A 21822-nucleotide genomic window follows, 5' to 3' on the forward strand; every position below is an offset into this window, starting at 1 on the left:
TAATCCAGTGAAGAAATGGGCAAAAGACATGAAGAGACATTTCTCCAAAGAAGACATCCAGATGGCAAACTGACACATGAAAAAATGCTCACTCACCATCACTCATCATCAGGGAAATACACATCAAAACCACAATGAGATACCACTTCACACGTGCCAGAATGGCTAACATTAACAACTCAGGCAACAACAGATGTTGGCGAGGATGTGGAGAAAGAGTATCTCTTTTGCATTGTTGATGGGAACGCAAGCTGGTGCAGCCACTCTGGAAAACAGTATGGAGGTTCCTCGAAAAACTAAAAATAGAACTACCCTATGACCCAGCAATTGCACTGCTAGGCATTTATCCAAGGGATACAGGTGTGCTGTTTCGAAGGGACACATGTACCCCCATGTTTATAGCAGTACTATCAGCAATAGTCAAAGTATGGAGAGAGCCCAAATGTCCATCGATGGATGAATGGATAAAGAAAATGTGGGGTGTGTGTGTGTGTGTGTGTGTACATATATATGTACATATATATATATATATATATATATATATATATAATGGAGTATTACTCAGCAATCAAAAAGAATGAAATCTTGCCATTTGCAACTACGTGGATGGAACTGGAGGGTATTATGCTAAGTGAAATTAGTCAGTCAGAGAAAGACAAAAATCATATGACTTCACTCATATGAGTACTTTAAGAGACAAAACAGATGAAAATAAGGGAAGGGAAGCAAAAATAATATAAAAACAGGGAAGGGGATAAAATAGAAGAGACTAATAAATATGAGAACAAACTGAGGGTTGCTGGAGGGGTTTTGGGAGGGAGTATGGGCTACATGGGTAAGGGGCATTAAGGAATCTACTCCTGAAATCATTGTTTCACTATATGCTAACTAATTTGGATGTAAATTTAAAAAAATTAAAAATATATATTTGGCGATGGTGACAACATTTAAGCTGTGCTATAGTCTCTTTCTCAGGCTGTGTCCCAAGAAGACAAAATAAGTGGTTGAAAAATGATAGATTTAGTTCATCTGCTCTATGCAAAAAACGTTTGCCTATTTTGTTTTATTCTCTTGGTGTGGATTTAGAGCCTGTTTCCAGATCAGTACTGATAAACTGTCAATCAGTAAAGTTAATGTATCCCTCCTGTTGGAAATAAATTGTCCAAGTCTATGCACCCCATTCAATTAGACTATTTTTCCAGTTACAAAAGGTGGAATCCTTCAATGGTTACACTAAGGCCAGAGTCCTAGTGCCTTGTAATGACCAAAGCCCTCTGCATCTTGGCCTCCACCTGCCTATCCAGTGTGATAACCCAAGACCTCCCCTCCAACCACTACTATACCCAGTGTCGTAGGCACACTAAAGTAAACTGGTGTTTGAAAATAATTATTTCTCTTTTTCTTCCTCTCTTTGAGGAGTCCAGTCCTTGGCCCAAATCCAGTCAGTGATCTTTCAGGACCAACCATAGGCAATTGCAAGGCATTGCCCGGCAGGAATCATGGGGGGAAGTTGCCTCCCTCACCAGAGTTGGTGCACGGCCTGCACACCGCAGCCTCTGCAGCAAGAATTGGGCACGGATTCACTCCCTTCCCAGACTGGCTCATACACATTCACATGCCTAATGGTATTCCTACCATTAGGAATACCATAGCTGCCATTTGAGGGGTGCTCAATGGTGCCAATGGCAGCCTTTTGAGGGGTGGGGAGCTCACCTGAGGCACTTTTTAGGCACCAGCACTTAAATCTCACTGGGGGTGGGGGGGTCCTTGACTAAAACATTCTTCTCAGCTCTGACTCAGTACTTCTCCACCCTTCGTCTTTTCACATCCCCTGCCCCTGCCCCCAGTCTTGCAGGTCCATTAAAAAACTTTCAGTTTGACTCCTTGTTTTAACTGACACCTAAAGGTTAGCTCCTTAAATGCCTGCAAAAGTCCTTTATGTGCTGCAAGGTGCAATGAAGTATTCTCTTACTTAGAGTCTCCTCTCCTTGGACTCACAGGAAATTCAACCAATTCCTACATGACAAATGTATTTTCGCCCTATGCATACATCTACATGTATGTTATTATCATTCCTCATATGCCTTTACGGTTGCATGTTCTCTGTCTTTTTTTGCCTAAAAGACCATGAGTCTTTGGAGAAGACAAACTGTCATATTTATTTCCCCATATAAACTGTGACAATGTATGGCACGTTAGGTGAATAATACAAACGTTCAATGAGCCAATCTTATCAAAATCTGGTGAATATTTAATATCTGGTTCTTATAAAGATGTGGATGTCTTGCTTGCTTTATAGAGTTTTAAAAAGATGTTTAGGATATGAAAATAACATTATGTAATGCCTAATAGCTTATATTATCACAAAACAAAACATTTAAAAGAAAATAATTTCCCAAATAACAAAGGCTTGCATCATTAAATGCAATTTCCTTTCAGTTTTAAGCATTTGTTCAGTGGATGGCATTCAAATTCTGTGGCTTAATTCCTTTTTTTTTAATAACTCACTGATATGTAGTTAGATAATCATCGATTTATATTCACATTTACCTTCTCACATAAATATGACAAAAATGTTCTTTGCAGTTTAAAATATCTCTGATTCTGAACTGTTCATAAATACTCCAGTTGCTGCTTTTGTTACAATGGACTGGTTATAAAAAGTAAAATACAATTTTTATGTTATTTAGCTTTGAAATGAAATGGAAATAATTTACTCATAAGAGTCATCATATATGCATACTATTCAAAAAACACTCAAGTATTAAAATCTCATTCTACTTAAATGTTTACAAAATTATAGTTCTTAAACTAAGCTGATCAACTGATAAAGAAAGCTAGTTAGCTTAAATATCTATTAAAAGATATAAACAAATGGCCCAAAACTTTTGATGTGATTGGACATTCAGTAGAATTCTCATTTGATAGTGGAATAACTTCTAAAGACTCTTCTCTTCCACTTCTAGGATGTGGCCAGGTAGGTAATAATCCAGCCCTGGAAGAATAATAGCAGGAAAAAACCCTAGGGAATTGAAAATGCTCATTGCTGGTGGAAAAGTGGATGGTCCGGGGGGCCACTGGGTGGCTCAGTAGGTTAGCATCTGACTCTTGATTTTGACTCACGTCATGACTGCAGGGCCATGAGATCGACTCCTGTGTTGGACTGCACTCTGTGGAGCCTGTTCAAGATTCTCTCTTTCGCTTCCTCTGCCCCTCCCCCACTCATAAGTCCTTTCTCTCTCTCTAAAAGAAAAAAGAAAAAAAACAAAAGCAGATGGTTGAAAAAGTGCTTGATGAGTTATCTGAGGAATGTGTGTCCAGTCAGCTTTCGGGATGGGGTTCTTCTCTTACAAACAACCCCTTTGGATCCCCTGCTAATGAAGCCTTCAGATTGGGGAAAAAGAAACAAAAGAAGGAGGAATAACCCCTTTGGCACTGTTTACGGTGTTAGTTCAGAGGAAAGAAAAGCTCTCCTTTTGGATGCAAAGAACATGGCTGACTCTTCTACTACTTAAAAAACCATCTTGAATTTGAATGATTTTTTTATTCTTTTAATGACTGTATCATTCGTATATTGCTATCCATCAGTTCATCTTGTTCTGGGCATTTGAGTCTTTTCTAGTTCATTTTCAATCACCTTGTCTTTTTAAAATAATGTTTACAGATTAAAAAGTTAATTTTTTGGAGACGTAAAATGATTGTAATAATTATTAACATTATTCCGGTGTAATATAAAAATGCCTGGACAGACACTTGCTTCTGAGTGAGATATACTAGATACTAGAAAGCCACCGCATCCAGTAGACACAGACAGCCACGCAAAAAGCTCAAAAGAAAAGAATAAATTACAGGGTCCAATTGGTTAAAAACATTGAATGGCTGTGGTTCCAAAGAAGGCTAGACGAACTAAAATTCCAGATAGAGAGCAGCACTCCCTAGCTGAGCTGAGGCCATTGGCCCTTTTCATCCCCCAAGGAACTTCCCTCCGGCTCTGGTGTGTAGGCAAAGGATCTGGTTCCCTGCCAATCACAGAAGTGTTCTGATAGGGAAAATAGAAAACAAAGGACCTTGCCTCTGAGCTGCGGGGGCTTTTGCAACCTGAAGAACAGAAAACTCACAGTTTGTTCCCCTACTAAGCTTTGCCAAATGCTATGCCCCACGTATGAATGTGGCAGTCTGGAAAAGCAGAATGGAATCCTCTAGTTTTTTGATGTTTAAGAGACGAAACTCCACAAACAAGTTGTCCCCACGCAGAATCTGCCCGATTTTTAACCTGAATAGGAAAGCAGGCTAAAATGAGCGAAGCTCAAAATATCTCAAGGGACAAACTCTCAGGCCACATGAGACGGGGGAGGGTATGCCACGATGCGAGGAAGCCAAATGAAAAATGAACAAAAACAAAAACAAAAACAGAACAGAGAAAAATCCCAGCGTCTCAAAGTACAAGAAACATGATCTCTTTAGATCCCTATGATTTCATTGACTTTGAAACTTTTTCCGTCATTATTTATTCAAATGCCTTTCTCCCCACCTCCCCCCTCCCACCATTTGCAGGATTCCAATTACAGATGGTAGACATATTTTGTTCCACATGTCACTGTATATTTTATTTTCAGTCTTCTAGTTTTCTGTGTTCAAGTTTGCATAGTTTATATTGTTGGGAAATCAAGTTCACTGTATATTGTTTTCTGCAGTGTCCGATCAATTCTTAAGGCTGTACAAGAGATTTTTCATTTCAGTTACTGTACTTTTCAACTGCAGGTGTTCCATTGGATTGGTTTACGTATTTTCCATTGCTTTGCCTAGATATGCTTATATGAGTGTATTTATTATGCTAATGCTATTGAATATATTTTGGATACTGTGTTTTTAAATCCTATCTGCTAATTCTGTTATCACTTCTTTTGTTTTTCCCCCACTTGCTTTTGGGTCATGATTTCTTGCTTCTCTACATTGCTAACTTTTTACCAAATGCTTACCCTTGTGAACTTTAATGGTTTGGTAGTAGCTTTTTGTTTTCTTTCTTTGAGTACTACATGCTTTGTTCTTGTTAGCAGTTAATTATTTGTAGGTAGTTTTATTATTGCTACTTTAAAGCTTGGATAGGGCTCTACTCCCAGGCTAGTCTAGCCCTACTCCTATAACACAGTCATTATGAGAAACCTCCCGAATGTCCTGGGTGTTTAAGAAGATCTCTGGGGCAGTTCGGTGGGTCAGTCAGGTGAGCATCTGACTCCAGCTCAGGTCATGATCTCGCTGTTTGTGGGTTCGAGCCCCGCGTCAGGCTCTGAGCCGACAGCTCAGACCCGGAGCCTGCTTCAGATTCTGTCTCCCTCTCTCTGTGTCTCTGCTCGCATTCTGTCTCTCACAAATAAATAAACATTAAAAAAATTTTGTTAATAAAATAAAAGAAGATCTATTTACTCTTGTTACTTGAAACTTGAATATTTTTCAGCCATACGCAGGGTCTAAAAATTGTTCAGCGTGCAGCCCACCAGTATTTGCTTGGCCTTGTGGAAATCCAGCTCCTGCATAAACAGGTTAGTATTCAACAGCATCATCAAGGGACTTGAGGTATATTTCTGGGGTTCTTTCCAATACAGTTCCATCATCACATGTATTGTCCATGAAATCAAGTCACTTCATGCTCCCCCAAATCCCATTCCTTTCTCCTTGCCTCAGAGAATTGGCTTTGTTCATCCCGTGATCTTCTGTGCTGCACTCCAGAAGTGCACCAAGGCTGGAGGGGGGTTCCTCATAGGACTCACCTTTTTACCTTATCCCCTATTCTCTGTATGGCCTGTTAATAAAGTCTTAAAACTATTGTCTCGTACACTATGTCCAGTTTATATTTGTGCACAGTATAAGGGCAAACTAAATCCAAGATGATGCCAGAATTGAAACTCTGATTTCTTTTTAACGTTCCACATCTGCTTTCTCACAAAACAGCTCTAGTTCAGTGATTCTGTGCAAAGGACAAGATTCGTTTTGTTGGTTTTTTTTTTCTTCATCTTGATAACCAGAATTTTAATTTAAATTGTTGGAATGTGTCAGCTTTTTGTACTCATTGAAATTAACTCGAAGTCCACTTGTGCTCCATGGTCTTTTTTGTTTTGTTCTGTTTTTAGTCTTTCTTTAAATGCCAGTTAGTTAAGATACTGTGTAACATTAGTTTCCAGGAGACAGTCCAGTGATTCAACACTACCATACATCACCCGGTGCTTATCACTGTAAGTTCAGTCCTTAATCCCCATCACCTATGTAACCCATCCTCCCACCTACCTCCCCTCTGATAACCATCAGTTTGTTCTCTACAGTGAAAGCCTATTTCTTGGTTTGGGCGAGGACGTGGAGAAAGGGGAACCCTTTTGCACTATTGGGGGGAATGCCAACGGGTGCCGTCACTCTGGAAAATAGTATGGAGGCTCCTCAAAAAGTTAAAAAGAGAACTGCCCTATGATCCAACAAGTGTACTACTAGGCATTTATCCAAAGAAGAAGAACATATTGACGAGGAGCCAAGAGGGCAGAACAGCATGGAAGTTTTTCTGTGTGTCTCGCGTCCATGAAATACAGCCAGACCAACACTAAACCATCCTACACACCGAGAAAACTGATTGGAGGATTAACACAACAATCTGCACAACCTGAACCACAGAATTCAGCAGGTACGCGGCGCGGAGAGGTGAGCTTGGGAAGTGAGAAGGCGCAGGAAGGGAGGTGCTTTTGTGAGCGGAGAGAGGATGGAGACTGGGGGGGGGGGAGAATATGGGAAAAGCACCCCTCCCCAAAAGCAGCTGGAGAGAAAGTGGAAAATTGGAAACAGCCGCAGGGACTAAACTAAAAAGAGAGAAAGGAGAAAGGAGAGGGTTTAAATTCCATTAAGACTGTAAACAGGGGGAGTGCAGAGGCTGCAGCTCCCCAGCTCCATACCTGGCGGTGCTCTGGTGGGAAGGGCAAATCCTCAGGAACAGAATGGGGTCGGGGAGGTTCTCGGGCCACATGAGGAAAAGCGGTTCCACTGCTGGAAGGACATTTGGTGGAGACTGTTGAAGCCACCTGGTCCCAGCAGACCCCGGAAAACGGCCACATTCGTTGGTGCTGCGGCAAGGTTGTTAAGGGTGAGGCCTGGTGCCAGATGTGTGTTGCGATTTTCCATCATCCCTGAAATGCTGCTGCCACGCTATCTCGCGAACTTCTTCTGGGGCGGGCTGGCACCTGGCCACAGTCTCAGGGCACCGGCAGCAGCAGAGTCCCGCAAGCATTCCTGGGTGCAGCCGGCATTCGGCCATTGCTTGGTGAGACCCTCCCACAGAGGGGCGGGGCGGGACAAAGCCACAGTCCTTCGGAAGTAAGGGGCCGGGGGAAAACAGCCGCATCTGAGACAAAACTCGGGAGAGAGGTACTGCCCGGGACCTGGAGAGTGAAAAAGCGGGGAGTGGACGAAAGTTGAAGACAGAGGACGGGTGTGTGACTGCTGATCTGGGAGAACAGACCAGGTACCTGGGTGGTGCCATTTTCCCGCTCCCACGCACGCGCAGACGCACCTAAGAGCACCGCAACAATCCACCCCAGTAGGATAGCAGCGCCATCTAGTGGAGAGCGCAGCTGTTACACTGAGCCCTGCCCAACTGGGCCAACTTCGCTCTTGAAGAACACAAGTCTCACCGCCAGCTTAGTTTATGGACTATAAAGCGCTACATATACTGACTCCTAGGGGAAAACGAAATCATTTCAGTCCTACTTCAATCTGTTAGCAGGCTCATCTATACAATTTTCTTTCTTTCTTTCTTTTTCTCTTTTACACTTTTCTTTTTCTTGGATACAGAAAGAGAAAAATTCATTTTTATTTTCAATTTTTACTAAAAATATTTTTCTTTAATTTCTGTTACTATATTTTTTTACCTTTGTGTAAATTTTTTCAAATTCTATTTTACTTCCCTCATTTTATTTTAGTCTACTTCAGTGTATTCGCCTTTTCAAATTTTCAAACGATTTCCTTTTCTTCATTTTCTTTTTTTCTTTTTCGTTTCTTTTCTTTTTCTTGAATGCAGAAAGAGAAAAACTTCATTTTTACTTTCAATGTCTATTTAAAATATTTTTATTTAATTTTATACTATATTTTTTGCTTTTATGTAAATGTTTTCAAATTCTATTTTACTTCCATTTTATTTTAGTCTACTACAGTGTATTCACTTTTTCAAATTTGTAAAAGGATTTTCTTTTTTTCTTTCTTTGTTTTATCTTTTTTCTCTTTTTTGTTTCTTTCCTTTTTCTTGAATACATAAAAATAAAAAAATCATATTTATTTTTAATTTTTATTAAAAGTATTTTTCTTTATTTTTTCTCTATATTCTTTACTTTTGTGCATATTTTTTCAAATTCTATTTTACTCCCAGCATCTCATTTTAGTCTACTTCAGTGTACTCATTTTTTCAAATTCTCAAACGATTTCCTTTTTGTTGCTCCCCCCCCTTTTTTTCTCTAATCTTTGAAACCACTTTAAACACGCAGACCAAAACCTACACCCACACCTAGGATTTAGCATCATGTATTCAATTTTTGGTGTGTGTGTTTTTAATTTTTAATTTTAATATTTCTTTAATTTTAATTTTTTTAATTTTAATTTTTCTACCTCATTAATTCCTTTTCTCCTCTCAAAATGAAAAAAAAACAAAGGAATTCACCCCAAAAGAAAGAGCACAAAGAAATGACAGCCAGGGACTTAACCAACACACATACAAGGAAGATGTCTGAACCAAAATTTAGAATCACAATAATAAGAATACTAGTTGGAGTCGAAAATAGATTAGAATCCCTTTCTGCAGAGATAAAAGAAGTAAAAAATAGCCAGAATGAAATTAAAAATGCTCTAACTGAGCTGTAATCACGGATGGATGCAGTGGCGGCAAGGATGGATGAGGCAGAACAGAGAATCGGCAATAGAGAGGACAAACTTATAGAGAATAATGAAGCAGAAAAAAGGAGGGAGATGAAGGCAAAAGATCATGATTTAAGAATTAGAGAAATCAGTGACTCATTAAAAAGGAACAACATCAGAATCATAGGGGTCCCAGAAGAGGAAGAGAGAGAAATATGGGTAGAAGTGTTATGTGAGCAAATCATAGAACTTTCCTCACCTGGGGAAAGACACAGACATCAAAACCCAGGAAGCACAGAGGACCCCCATTAGATTCAACAAAACCGACCATCATCAAGGCATATCATAGTCAAACTCACAAAATACTCAGGCAAGGAGAGAATTATGAAAGCAGCAAGGGAAAAGAAGTCCCTAACCTACAAGGGAAGACAGATCAGGTTTGCAGCAGACCTATCCACAGAAACTTGGCAGGCCAGAAAGGAGTGGTGGGATATATTCCATGTGTTGAATCAGAAAAATATGCAACCAAGAATTCTTTATCCAGCAAGGCTGTCATTGAAAATAGGAGAGATAAAAAGTTTCCCAGACAAATAAAAATTAAAGGAGTTTGTGGCCGCCAAACCAGCCCTGCAAGAATTTTAAGGGGGACTTTCTGAGGGGAGAAAAGATGAAAAAAAATTATATATATATATATATATATATATATATATATATATTTCGTATATATATTTCATATATATATTTCATATATATATATACATATATATATGTGTATATATATATATGTGTATATATATATATATATACACATATATATACCAAAACTGACAAAGATTAGAAAGGACCAGAGAACACCACCAGAAACTCCAACTCTACAACCATCATAATGGCAATAAATTCATATCTTTCAGTACTCACTCTAACCGTCAATGGACACAATACTCCAATCAAAAGACATAGGGTAACAGAATGGATACGAAAACAAGACCCATCTATATGCTGCTTACAAGAGACCCACTTTAGACATAAATACACCTTCAGATTGAAAATAAGGGGATGGAGAACCATCTATCATGCTAATGGTCAACAAAAGAGAGCTGGAGTAGCCCTACTTATATCAGACAATCTAGACTTTAAAATAAAGACTGTATCAAGAAATACAGAAGGGCATTGTATCATAATCAAGGAGTCTATCCACCAAGAAGACCTAACAATTGTAAACATTTATGCACCAAATGTGATGGCACCCAAATATGTAAATCAATTAATCCCAAACATAAAGAAGCTCATCAATAGTAATGCCATAATAGTAGGAGACTTCAATGTCCCACTCACAGCAATGGACAGATCATCTAATCAAAAAATCAACAAGGAAACAATGGCTTTGAATGACACACTGGACCAGATGGACTTAACAGATATATTCAGAAAATTTCATCCTAAAGCAGCAGAATATACATTCTTCTCCAGTGCACATGGAGTGTTCTCCAGAATAGAATATATACTGGGACACAAATCAGCCCTAAGTAAGTACAAAAAGATTCACATCATAACGTGCATATTTTCAGACCACAATGCCATGAAACTTGAAATCAACCACAAGAAAAAGTTTGGAAAGGTAACAAATACTTGGAGACTGAAGAACATCCTACTAAAGAATGAATGGGCTAACCAAGCAGTTAAAGAGGAAATTAAAAAGTATATGGAAGCCAATGAAAATGATAACACCACAACCCAAAACCTCTGGGATGCAGCAAAGGCAGTCATAAGAGGAAAGTATATAGGAATCCAGGTCTTCCTAAAGAAGGAAGAAAGATCTCATATACACAACCTAACCTTACGCCTTAAGTGGCTGGAAAAAGAACAGCAAATAAAACCCAAAACCAGGAGGATACAGGAAATAATAAAGATTAGAGCAGAAATTAATGCTATCAAAACCGAAAAAACAGTAGAATAAATCAATGAAACCAGAAGCTGGTTCATTGAAAGAATTAACAAAATTGATAAAGCACTAGCCAGTTTGATCAAAAAGAAAAAGGAAAAAGCCCAAATAAATAAAATCAAGAATGAAAGAGGAGCGGGGCGCCTGGGTGGCGCAGTCGGTTAAGCGTCCGACTTCAGCCAGGTCACAATCTCAATGTCCGTGAGTTTGAGCCCTGCGTCAGGCTCTGGGCTGATGGCTCAGAGCCTGGAGCCTGTTTCCAATTCTGTGTCTCCCTCTCTCTCTGCCCCTCCCCCGTTCATGCTCTGTCTCTCTCTGTCCCAAAAATAAATAAACGTTGAAAAAAAAATTAAAAAAAAAAAAAGAATGAAAGAGGAGAGATCAAAACCAACACAGCAGAAATAAAAAACAATAATAAGGGAATATTATGTGCAATTATATGACAATAAAATGGTCAAACTAGCAGAAATGGACAAATTCCTAGAAACATATATACTACAAAACTGAAACAGGAAGAAATAAAAAATTTGAACAGACGCATAACCAGTAAGGAAATCAAATTAGTAATCAAAAATCTGCCAAAAAACAAGAGTCCAGGGCCAGATGGCTCTCCAGGGGAATTCTACCAAACATTTAAGGAAGAGTTAACACCTATTCTCTTGAAGCTCTTCCAAAAAATAGACACGGAAGGAAACTTCCAAACTCTTCCTATGAAGCCAGCATTACCTTGATTCCAAAACCAGACAGAGGACCCCACTAAAAAGGAGAACTATAGACCAATTTCCCTGATGAACATGGATGCAAAAATCCTCAACAAGATATTTGCCAACCAGCTCCAACAATACATTAAAAAAATTATTCACCACGACCAAGTGGGATTTATACCTGAGATGCAGGGTTGGTTCAATATCTGCAAAACAATTAACGTGACTCATCACATCAATAAAAGAAACGACAAGAACCATATGATCCTCTCAATAGATGCAGACAAAGCATTTGACAAAATACAGCATCCTTTCTTGATAAAAACCCTCAAGACAGTAGGGATAAAGGGAGCATACCTCAAGATCATAAAAGCCATATATGAACAACCTAATGCTAATATCATCCTCAATGGGGAAAAACTGACAGCTTTCCCCTTAAGGTCAGGAACAAGACAGGGATATCCACTTTTGCCACTGTTATTCAACATAGTTTTGGAAGGCTTAGCCTCTGCAATCAGACAATACAAAGAAATAAAAGGCATCCAGATCGGCCAGGAGGAGGTCAAACTTTCACTCTTCGCAGATGACATGATACTTTATATGGAAAACCCAAAAGATTCCACCAAAAACTGCTAGAATTGATTCAAGAATTCAGCAAAGTTGCAGGATATAAAATCAATGCACAGAAATCGGTTGCATTCCTATACACCAACATGAAGTGACAGAAGGGAAATCAAGTAATCGATCCCATTTCCAGTTGTACGAAAAACCATAAAGTACCTAGGAATAAATCTAACCAAAGAGGTGAAAAATCTATACACTGAAAACTATAGAAAGCTTATGAAAGAAATTGAAGAAGACACAAAAAAATGGAAAAAGATTCCATGCTCCTGGATAGGAAGAACAAATGTTGTTAAAATGTCGATACTACCCAAAGCAATCTACATATTCAAGGCAATCCCTATCAAAGTAACACCAGCATTCTTCACAGAGCTAGAACAAACATTCCTAAAATTTGTATGGAACCAGAAAAGACCCCGAATAGCCAAAGTGATCTTCACAAAGAAAACCAAAGCAGGAGACATCACAATCCCAGACTTCAAGCTATACTACAAAGCTGTAATCATCAAGACAGTATGGTACTGGCACAAGAACAGACACTCAGATCAAGGGAACAGAATAGAGAAGCCAGAAATGGACCCACAAACGTATGGCCAACTAATCTTTGACAAAGCAGGAAAGAATATCCGGTGGAATAAACACAGTCTCTTCAGCAAGTGGTGTTGGAAAAACTGGACAGCGACATGCAGAAGAATGAACCGGGACCACTTTCTTATACCATACACAAAAATAAATTCAAAATGGATGAAAGACCTCAATGTAAGACAGGAAGCCCTCAAAATCCTCTAGGAGAAAGCAGGCAAAAACCTCTTTGATCTTGGCCACAGCAACTTCTTACTCAACACGTCTCCAGAGGCAAGGGAAACAAAAGCAAAAAGGAACTACTGGGACCTCATCAAAATAAAAAGCTCTACACAGCACAGGAAACAATCAACAAAACTAAAAGGCAACCGACAGAATGGGAGAAGATATTTGCAAACGACATATCAGATAAAGGGTTAGTATCCAAAATCTGTAAAGAACGTATCAAACTCAACACCCAAAAAACAAATAATCCAGTGAAGAAATGGGCAAAAGACATGAAGAGACATTTCTCCAAAGAAGACATCCAGATGGCCAACCAACACATGAAAAAAAAAATGCTAACATAATTCATTATCAGGGAAATACAAATCAAAACCACAATGAGATTACTACCTCACCCCTGTCAGAATGGCTAACATTAACAACTCAGGAAACAACAGATGTTGGCGAGGATGTGGAGAAATGATCTCTTTTGCATTGTTGATGGGAATGCAAGCTGGTGCAGCCACTTTGGAAAACAGTATGGAGGTTCCTCAAAAAACTAAAAATAGAACTACCCTATGACCCAGCAATTGCACTACTAGGCATTTATCTAAGGGATACAAGTGTGCTGTTTCAAAGGAACACGTGCACCCCCATGTTTATAGCAACACTATCAACACTAGCCAAAGTATGGAAAGAGCCCAAATGCCCATCGATGGATGAATGGATAAAGAAAATGTGATATATATATATATATATATATATATATAGAGAGAGAGAGAGAGAGAGAGAGAGAGAGAGAGAGTATTACTCAGCAATCAAAAAGGATGAAATCTTGCCATTTGCAACTACATGGTTGGAACTGGAGGGTATTATGCTAAGTGAAATTAGTCAGAGAAAGACAAAAATCATATGACTTCACTCATATTATGACTTTAAGAGACAAAACAGATGAACATAAGGGAAGGGAAACAAAAATAATATAAAAACAGGGAGGGGGACAAAACAGAAGAGACTCATAAATATGGAGAACAAACTGAGGGTTGCTGGCGGGGTTGTGGGAGGGGGTATAGGCTAAATGGGTAAGGGGCATTAAGGAATCTACTCCTGAAATCATTGTTGCATGATATGCTAACTAATTTGGATGGAAATTTTAATAAATAAATAAATAAATGCAAAAATACTGACTCGAAGGGATACATCCCCACCAATATTTATTGCACCATTATCTACAAGGGCCAAACTATGGAAACAGCTGAAGTGTCCATTAACTGATGAATGGATAAAGAAGATATGGTACACACGAACACACACACACACACACACACACACACACACACACACACACACTGGAATATTACTCAACCATGAAAAAGAATTAAATCTTGCATTTGCAACACTGTGGTTGGAGCTAGAGAGTATTATGCTAAGTGAAATACGTCAGGCAGAAAGACAAATATCACAAGTTGTTTTTTAATTTAACAGGAGCCATGTTTTTAACCCAACACCATGCTCACCTAAAATTTGTTTTCATAATATCAATACAAAAATAACTATGTATGCTTTTTCAACTGAGTTTATAATAACATTTACAATAAAGTGAATTTAATCTTTTCAAAGTCTACAATTCTAGGGGCATCTGGGTGGCTCGGTCAGTTAAGTGTCAAACTCTCGGTTTCGACTCAGGTAGGTTCAAGCCCTGCATGCTTGGGATTCTCTCTCTCCCTCTCTCTCTGCTCCTCCCTCACTCAACCTCTCTCTTCAAATAAATAAATAAACTTAGAAAAAGACCAAAATTCTAAACATGTTACTTGGATTTCATGAGCCATTTCAAAAACCAAATTAAAACATTATTAGAATTATTTTATTCAAAGCATTTAATGACACTAGTATCACTTACCTGTTTATGAACTCTCTCTTTTGCTAACAGAGCCAAAAAATAGCACTTTTTATTTCTACCTAGGACACTCTGGAATCCAAAATGAACAAAATTAGTTTAGAAATACATTTGATTTAAATGCAAAGCCATGCTTCATAGAATAAAATGTAAATGCATCTTCTGAAATTCTAGATGTTTAAAAAACTCTACATGTACATTTTTATAACATCTTGTTAAAGCATCTACTAATTTTAAAACAGATGCTGATGTTTGTCAGCAGGGTTGTGTCTGATGCTTTTCGTATCATTAGTAATAAACACTGTAACTCCACTGTGGAAAGTAAATTCAACTTGTATGTTGTGCACGTTATAGATTCATTATCTGCTTTCTAGAAGAATGAAAGTTCAGTTCTTCTTATTTTTTATTAAATATTTACTTTTTCGACCACTGCTGCTGAAAGCTTTATTGCTTTTATTTAAAGCTTTTATTGCAAAATGCATAGGCAATTAATAAATACATAAAATTATAAAATAAATAAAACATGATAAATCAAGCTACATATACTTTCACTGTGTATTACCTGAACTATTTCACTGCACAGGCTACTCTCTGTGGGTCTCTGGCTGCACTCTTCAGACTCCGCTTGTTGCACATGCTTTCTATATTCTTAATCTTGAATTTTCCACATTTCCCACTGACTGCATTGACATGAAAGCTTAGTTTTGCTGGAAGGCTAAGGCATCAGCGGAGGCAAAGCTGGCTGGTACAGGCAATGTCTGGCAGGCTGTAGTATTGAATATTTCCTCTATTACTGGCCAAGGCTAGAAAGAATTCTCTGTCATAATTGTGAATGTCTGAGTACTCTACGTTTTTTTTTACATGAAAGCCAGCATGCTGTCTATTAGGGAAGGTATAAGATAGATTGTGAAAGTCTCACAAAAACAGAGTTACTATCAGTCTTGTTTCAGATTAAACTATGTTACAAACAGTAAGCCGGTGATGAATGACTAGATGGCAAAGAAGTTTGCCAAATCCACCTTAGTTTACTTTAATGCAAATTTTATCTGTAACATTTTATGTTAAAATTAAAATCTGAAATAAATTATGACAAAGATGGAATGCCAATACAACAGGGCTATCCCAGAACTTTCCTAGGCAAAGGAGACATGTAGTCACCCTGTCCTAGAGAAGTCTCCCCCATCCCAATGAACAGCTTAGTCAACTGACTTATTTTCCTGATTTCTGTTATTTAATTTTTCTATTCCTTCTCCACTAGACAATGAAAGCAGAGACTCTGTTCGTTTGTCGATGTGCTACCACAACTGACAGTGTGCATAGACTGACCCTAAATTCTTAATAAATATTTACAGAATTAGGGGGAAATGCTTACAACAAAACTCACGTAGTGTCAAAACGTATGAGAACCATATGAAATTTTAGAAAGTCATTTCATTAGCAGCATCGACACACACTCCAATTTGCATTTCAAATGGATCCCAAAAACACACACACGCAAATTAAATAATTTTACAAAAGTAGTTTTGACATACATAGAATTGTTCTAGGTGAAGTGGAATTTCACCAATATGCTATGCATATAATTAGTGCCATGTATCTGGAAAAGAAAAGATCCAGTATGAACAAAAGACATTAGTGGAATATTTATACAAAGGGGCTTGGGCTGGAATTTGAGGGAGAAAAGTCTTTTAAGAAGACACAGATACAGGACTATGTGCTAGAGGAAGTGAAAAATGTTAAAAGGGGAGTGTGCCTGACGTGTGCTGGAGATGTTGATAGAATAGTTCAGCTGAAGCAAAGCTTTTCTATAAAAGAGCAGAAGGTGGAAAGTAACTAGAATCAGGTTGTTAATGCCCTTGAAAAGCAAGTTTACAAGTCCAGACTTCAACTTGTTGAAAACCATGGAAATGATATGAAAAAAAGAATAAAATTTCTAAAAACAGTTTCAGAAGAAAGTCGAGGAAAGTGCTATTAAATTTGAGCTGGGTGAAGAATTCTTTCAATTGCAAGTGCCAGAAAACCAGCCTCAAACTGGCTTATAGAGTAAGTGAATTTATCAGGGTATTGCAAATGGAAAATCTAGTAGAAGGGCTGTCTTCAGGCATGTTCAGTAAAGGAATTAACTCCAGTTCTCTAATGTTCTCTGCCCTGTTACGGTGGCTTGACTTTTTAATTGTGTGGCTACATACATGGTTACAATTCTGCTGCCATTAACAACTGGAGCTATAAGATTTCTTGTCTATATCTGAATATTGAACTTTACATTAATTGGTCTGACCTTAGCCATATCTATGGGCATGAAAATCCCATGTGTTGGTTGGCATAGGACTGGGTTGTTATCTACACCTAAAACAACATTTTTGGCAAAAGGAAGATTTCGCTTTTTGGCTTCTAGAAACCAAAGTCCCATTTCAAACAACAAAGCTTTACCCAGAAGCAAACCTGGATACAATTATTAGGAAGGGCCTGGAAATGGTGTATATCTACATCTTCTGTAAGCAGTGGGAAAAAGATAAATTCTGATTTTTTTCTGTATAGTCTTATTGTGCTAGTGATAACAGTTTAGCAGTTATAGATTTATACTCAGTTGTTAAAATTCATAAGAATAAATATACTCACATCAATCTGTCAGTTTTGAAATGATACGTTTTTATGATAAAGATGACTAAAAATAAACAAAATTAATCTTAATAGTTTCAGAGCTTTTATGGGTATGAAAATTGAGCTATGTTCCTATCCATGACACAAATTGTAATTAAATTTCAGTAAAATAAAAGAGACCAATGAAATCTTTGGCATATTCACTGAAACACTAAAGTATGACTTTGCCTATATGACCAAGGGTACATTAGCAGGGTAATGCTTCTTAGTATTAGAAAGCAGTTCCTATAAAACTTGTTTCTTCATCTGCTTCATGTTTAAATATAAGCCCAATTTAAACAGGGAATGGGAAGAAAATTTGTGAATTAGCAAAGAGTATATGAGAGGCATGCTTATGTGTGATCACATCGCATTCACCTAACAACCTTCCAAGTTATTGCAAGGGAAATAACTCTTGCACAGAGAGGGGCTAAATAATTTGCCATGTTTCTCACAGATTAGTAAGTGGGAAAGCCAGGAGCTTAAGCCAGATAGGATACCGAAGAAGGCACTTCCTACCCCACTTTGTTGCTTTGATTTATTAACTTTTGGGCTTTCAATGGACACTTTCAAAGTCAGCCCAGTTAATTTCTTAATGAAGGCTGTCGAGGTGATTGCCTTTTGGGTCTACTCCTTGGTACATGTCTTCCAGTAAGTAGAGCTGACACTTCCTGTCTGCATTCTCTTCGCAGCAGCATGCCCAGATTTCTGCTGTTAATGAAGAAATCAGCTTAGACCTGCTTTTCCTATGTGGACAGATCTGGTCTTGTGTGTAATTAACCAAACGGTGTTAGAATTGTTATATCTACGCGTCAATATTCCCATACGTTTTCCCAGCAATCTTTCCGTGGATCCCGGAATTCAACTGACTTCTTTATTCCACAAGCAGATTAGAGATTAAAAGGCCAATATTTGCTAGGAGTAATAAGAGCCTGGCTTATATTCACAACAAGGATTAAATCACTGATGCATATTTTCCTGAAACATATTTAAACAGGCTATATGTACCCGGGAGTGATAGTAAATTGGGAAGAAAAAGGAAAGGAGAGAGTGCTACAGAGGAAGGCAATTCTCAGAGGAGAAAGACTTAGAATAGTTAAGTCTCTCTTGCCTCCAATTATCTCTGAGGCTGAGAATGTAAGTGGGAAGCAATGCCAGGGTTATCGGTCTCTTAAATTTAACTGTCAAAGTTAGATTATAGGAATTATTTTCTTAATTTAGGGTTTGTCAGCCTTTCTGTTATGCATATATTTTCTAGACCTACAAAATCTGCCTTTTGTATCTCCTTTTTAAGAAAAGTTCGTACAGTGTTATCTCATAATAAGTTCTGTATTGAAATGATCGACTGTGGCAGTTTTAAAGAAATGATGAAAGGTTTAGCAAGTTAATTTTTTTCACTTACATTCCTCTTCTGAGGAATGTAGAGCTGTGTGCGTGTCCTACCTCTGTCCCTTTGTGTTTCTCTGTGAAGAATGAATGTGATGCCCGTGGCCGTTTGCTTCCAGTCGCTAAGAGGAAACAAGAAGAGTTTGTCTGGCTAACAACTTCACCTAATCATCTCCAGCAATCAAAGGATTTGTAAATGTCAGTGCACTGGTTCACGTACTCCCAGCTGCCAAGACAACGAAGATTCCTTTAATTGAGTGCTAAGTTTTTCTTTTCTCTGACCTCTAAACTCTAAGTGTTTGAAGACCATGGGAGAACTGAAAGGCGGGATTTCCCCAAGGAAGTTGCTCAATCAAACCCATTCAATGTGTTTATGTCCGTGCTAGTTGAACCACTTGCTATGTTACCTTTAAAACACATCTTCTCTTAAAGTGCTTTCTCTTCTCTTTAAAGTTGGCTGGGTTCTTGACAACCTGAGCAGAAAATTACAGCCTCTGTTTTCTAATTAAATAACAAACTCATTTTAATTTTCTCCAGCAGATGTATATTAAATCCGGCACTTTCGATGTATTACATCGGCTAGGATAATGTGCTCATGCAGGTGTGTTGAGGCATCTTTTCTAGGTTTATCAGGTTTCTGTTGTTTTAAGGGCCTTATGCGCCTTCTAGAAGAAACAAGACTGACCAGTTTAGTCTGGTATCCTGTGTTCAAGCTGACAATCAGGTGGTTTGTATAGAATAGTCCTAACCTTCTAAACCAGGATATTACATGTGCAAATATATCATATTAAGAGGAAAGAGAATTAGGGGCATAACTTTGTTTTGTTGGATGAAAAGGGACAATATGAGTATCTAATTATGTGGTGTCATTAAAATTGACCTTTATCTTTGTTTCTAGAGAACTTATGATAGTGTCACCCAGTGAACTGGGGGAAAAAAATCTAATAATTAGAACAATATGCCTAGAATCATGTTGATATCATAGTATAATCATAGTATAATAACATAGTAATCATAGTATAATAACCATGTAAATTATCAACCAATTGTCAGCATATTTGATATAGGAAGAAGGCGATATAAATAATTGCTGTTTGGCTAACTTCTCAGGTCAAACTAAGACTCTTATCCCTAAAATAGGTGAGACGAACAGAGATGAGAAAAAAACATCCCCATCACGATAAATATCATCCTCACAGCAAATCACCCCCAGCACACCTTCATACTTGAAGGTGACTACTTGGAAACAGACACATTCATACCTCAAATAGAGAAAAAGCAACTAGAAAGTCACCGACTGAGCGCAACACTCATAGAAGAAGGAACATGATGCCACATAGCATGAGAGAAGACTCAGAGTTATTTCCAAGCCATTGCTTTAAAAAAAAATTATTTAAGAGCTCCTGGGTGGCTCAGTTTGTTGGGCATCCGACTTCAGCTCAGGTCATGATCTCGCGGTTCATGGGTTGGAGCCCCATGTTGGGCTCTGTGCTGACAGCTCAGAGCCTAGAGCCTACTTTAGATTCTGTGTCTCCCTCTCCCTCTACCCCTCTCCCACTCATGCTCTCTCTCTCTCTCTCTCAAAAATAAACATTAAAAATATTTTTTTTAATTTATTTATATTGTGGTTAGCTAATATACATGTGATATTAGTTTCAGGTATTCAACACTTTCCTACAACAGCACCGCAGGTGCTCATCACAAGTGCAGCTTTAGATATGTTCTACTTGTTTATATTTGAATTAATACAATACTTGGTATGAAGTCATATTGAATTCAAAGTGTGTGTTTATCTTACCAGGATATATTGCCTGAAAAACCAGAATAACTAGGAAGAGGGAGGTGATAAAACTACTTGTTACCATGAAGAAAGCTGGGCAGGTCGCTACATTGGTTATGGAAAGTAAATGAAGAGTTTTGTGAGTTTGTGACTCTTTGAAGGTTAAAATGACCTTTAACCCTTTGCTATTCCACAGGGACAAGAAGGCTGAAAAAGTTGCTCTGACACCAACAAAGCAATATTCTCCAGCAGCCAGTTCATATGTGACAGGGGAAAATAATGGAGACGGAGAAACCTCACAAAGATACAGGACTCTGTGCTTGAGATGGCGACAGGCTAGGGAAATTGACTTCTCACTCTTATGGAGTAACAGGGAGTCTGTTTTTATCCAGAAAAGAAATTGAGCAAAATCTGTAGCAACCAAAAGGGTGGAATATGGTTTGTCAAATACTTCCGGCTGTCTGTTTTCTGGAGATTCAATAGAATTTCACCTCCTGGAACACGCTGTGGTAGGTTAGGACCACATGCTTAATTAATAAATGACCAGTAGGTGAATTAATAACGTATCACTTATGGAACACTTTAATTACCTATGCCTCTTATAGGTCTGTGCATTTAAGTGCAATGCAAGATCATCCATGCACATTTTTACTTTTTTCTCTCTACCATAGCAACTGTTAGCATGCAAAATGGTGGTTGCTGCCCTATCAGTTTCCGAAATGATTGCAACAAGGAGACATCTTCTCTTAACCCGTAAGGACAGGAATTTATAGTGAGAAATGAATCTTTGTCATTTAAAAATATGAGGTGCTTATCCAATATTAAGTATTAAGTTGTGGTAGGGTCCCCTCCCTAAGGAAAGGGAAAACAAACAAACAAAACACCGCAAGGCAACCTGGCTATACTCGTACATACGTATGTGACAACATCCCTCACGACCTTGTAACATGAGGCCATTTAATCAGACTGCATGTTTTGTGTGTTACCCTATGTGGGAGACAAAGAAGTAGAAAACATATAAAAAACTACACCACGTGGCATTTGGAGCTCAGTTCTTCAGGTACGAACCCAACTGAGCTGGGCTGGTACCAATAAAGTTGCTTTCTGGAAAGAAAAGCCTTAGTGTCACGACTCTGTGAGAATCCTGATACAACGTTTTTGTAGCATCTGCCGCCGATACCTCTAT

Source organism: Prionailurus bengalensis, chromosome A3, assembly GCF_016509475.1.
Source record: "Prionailurus bengalensis isolate Pbe53 chromosome A3, Fcat_Pben_1.1_paternal_pri, whole genome shotgun sequence".
Lineage (NCBI taxonomy): Eukaryota > Metazoa > Chordata > Mammalia > Carnivora > Felidae > Prionailurus > Prionailurus bengalensis.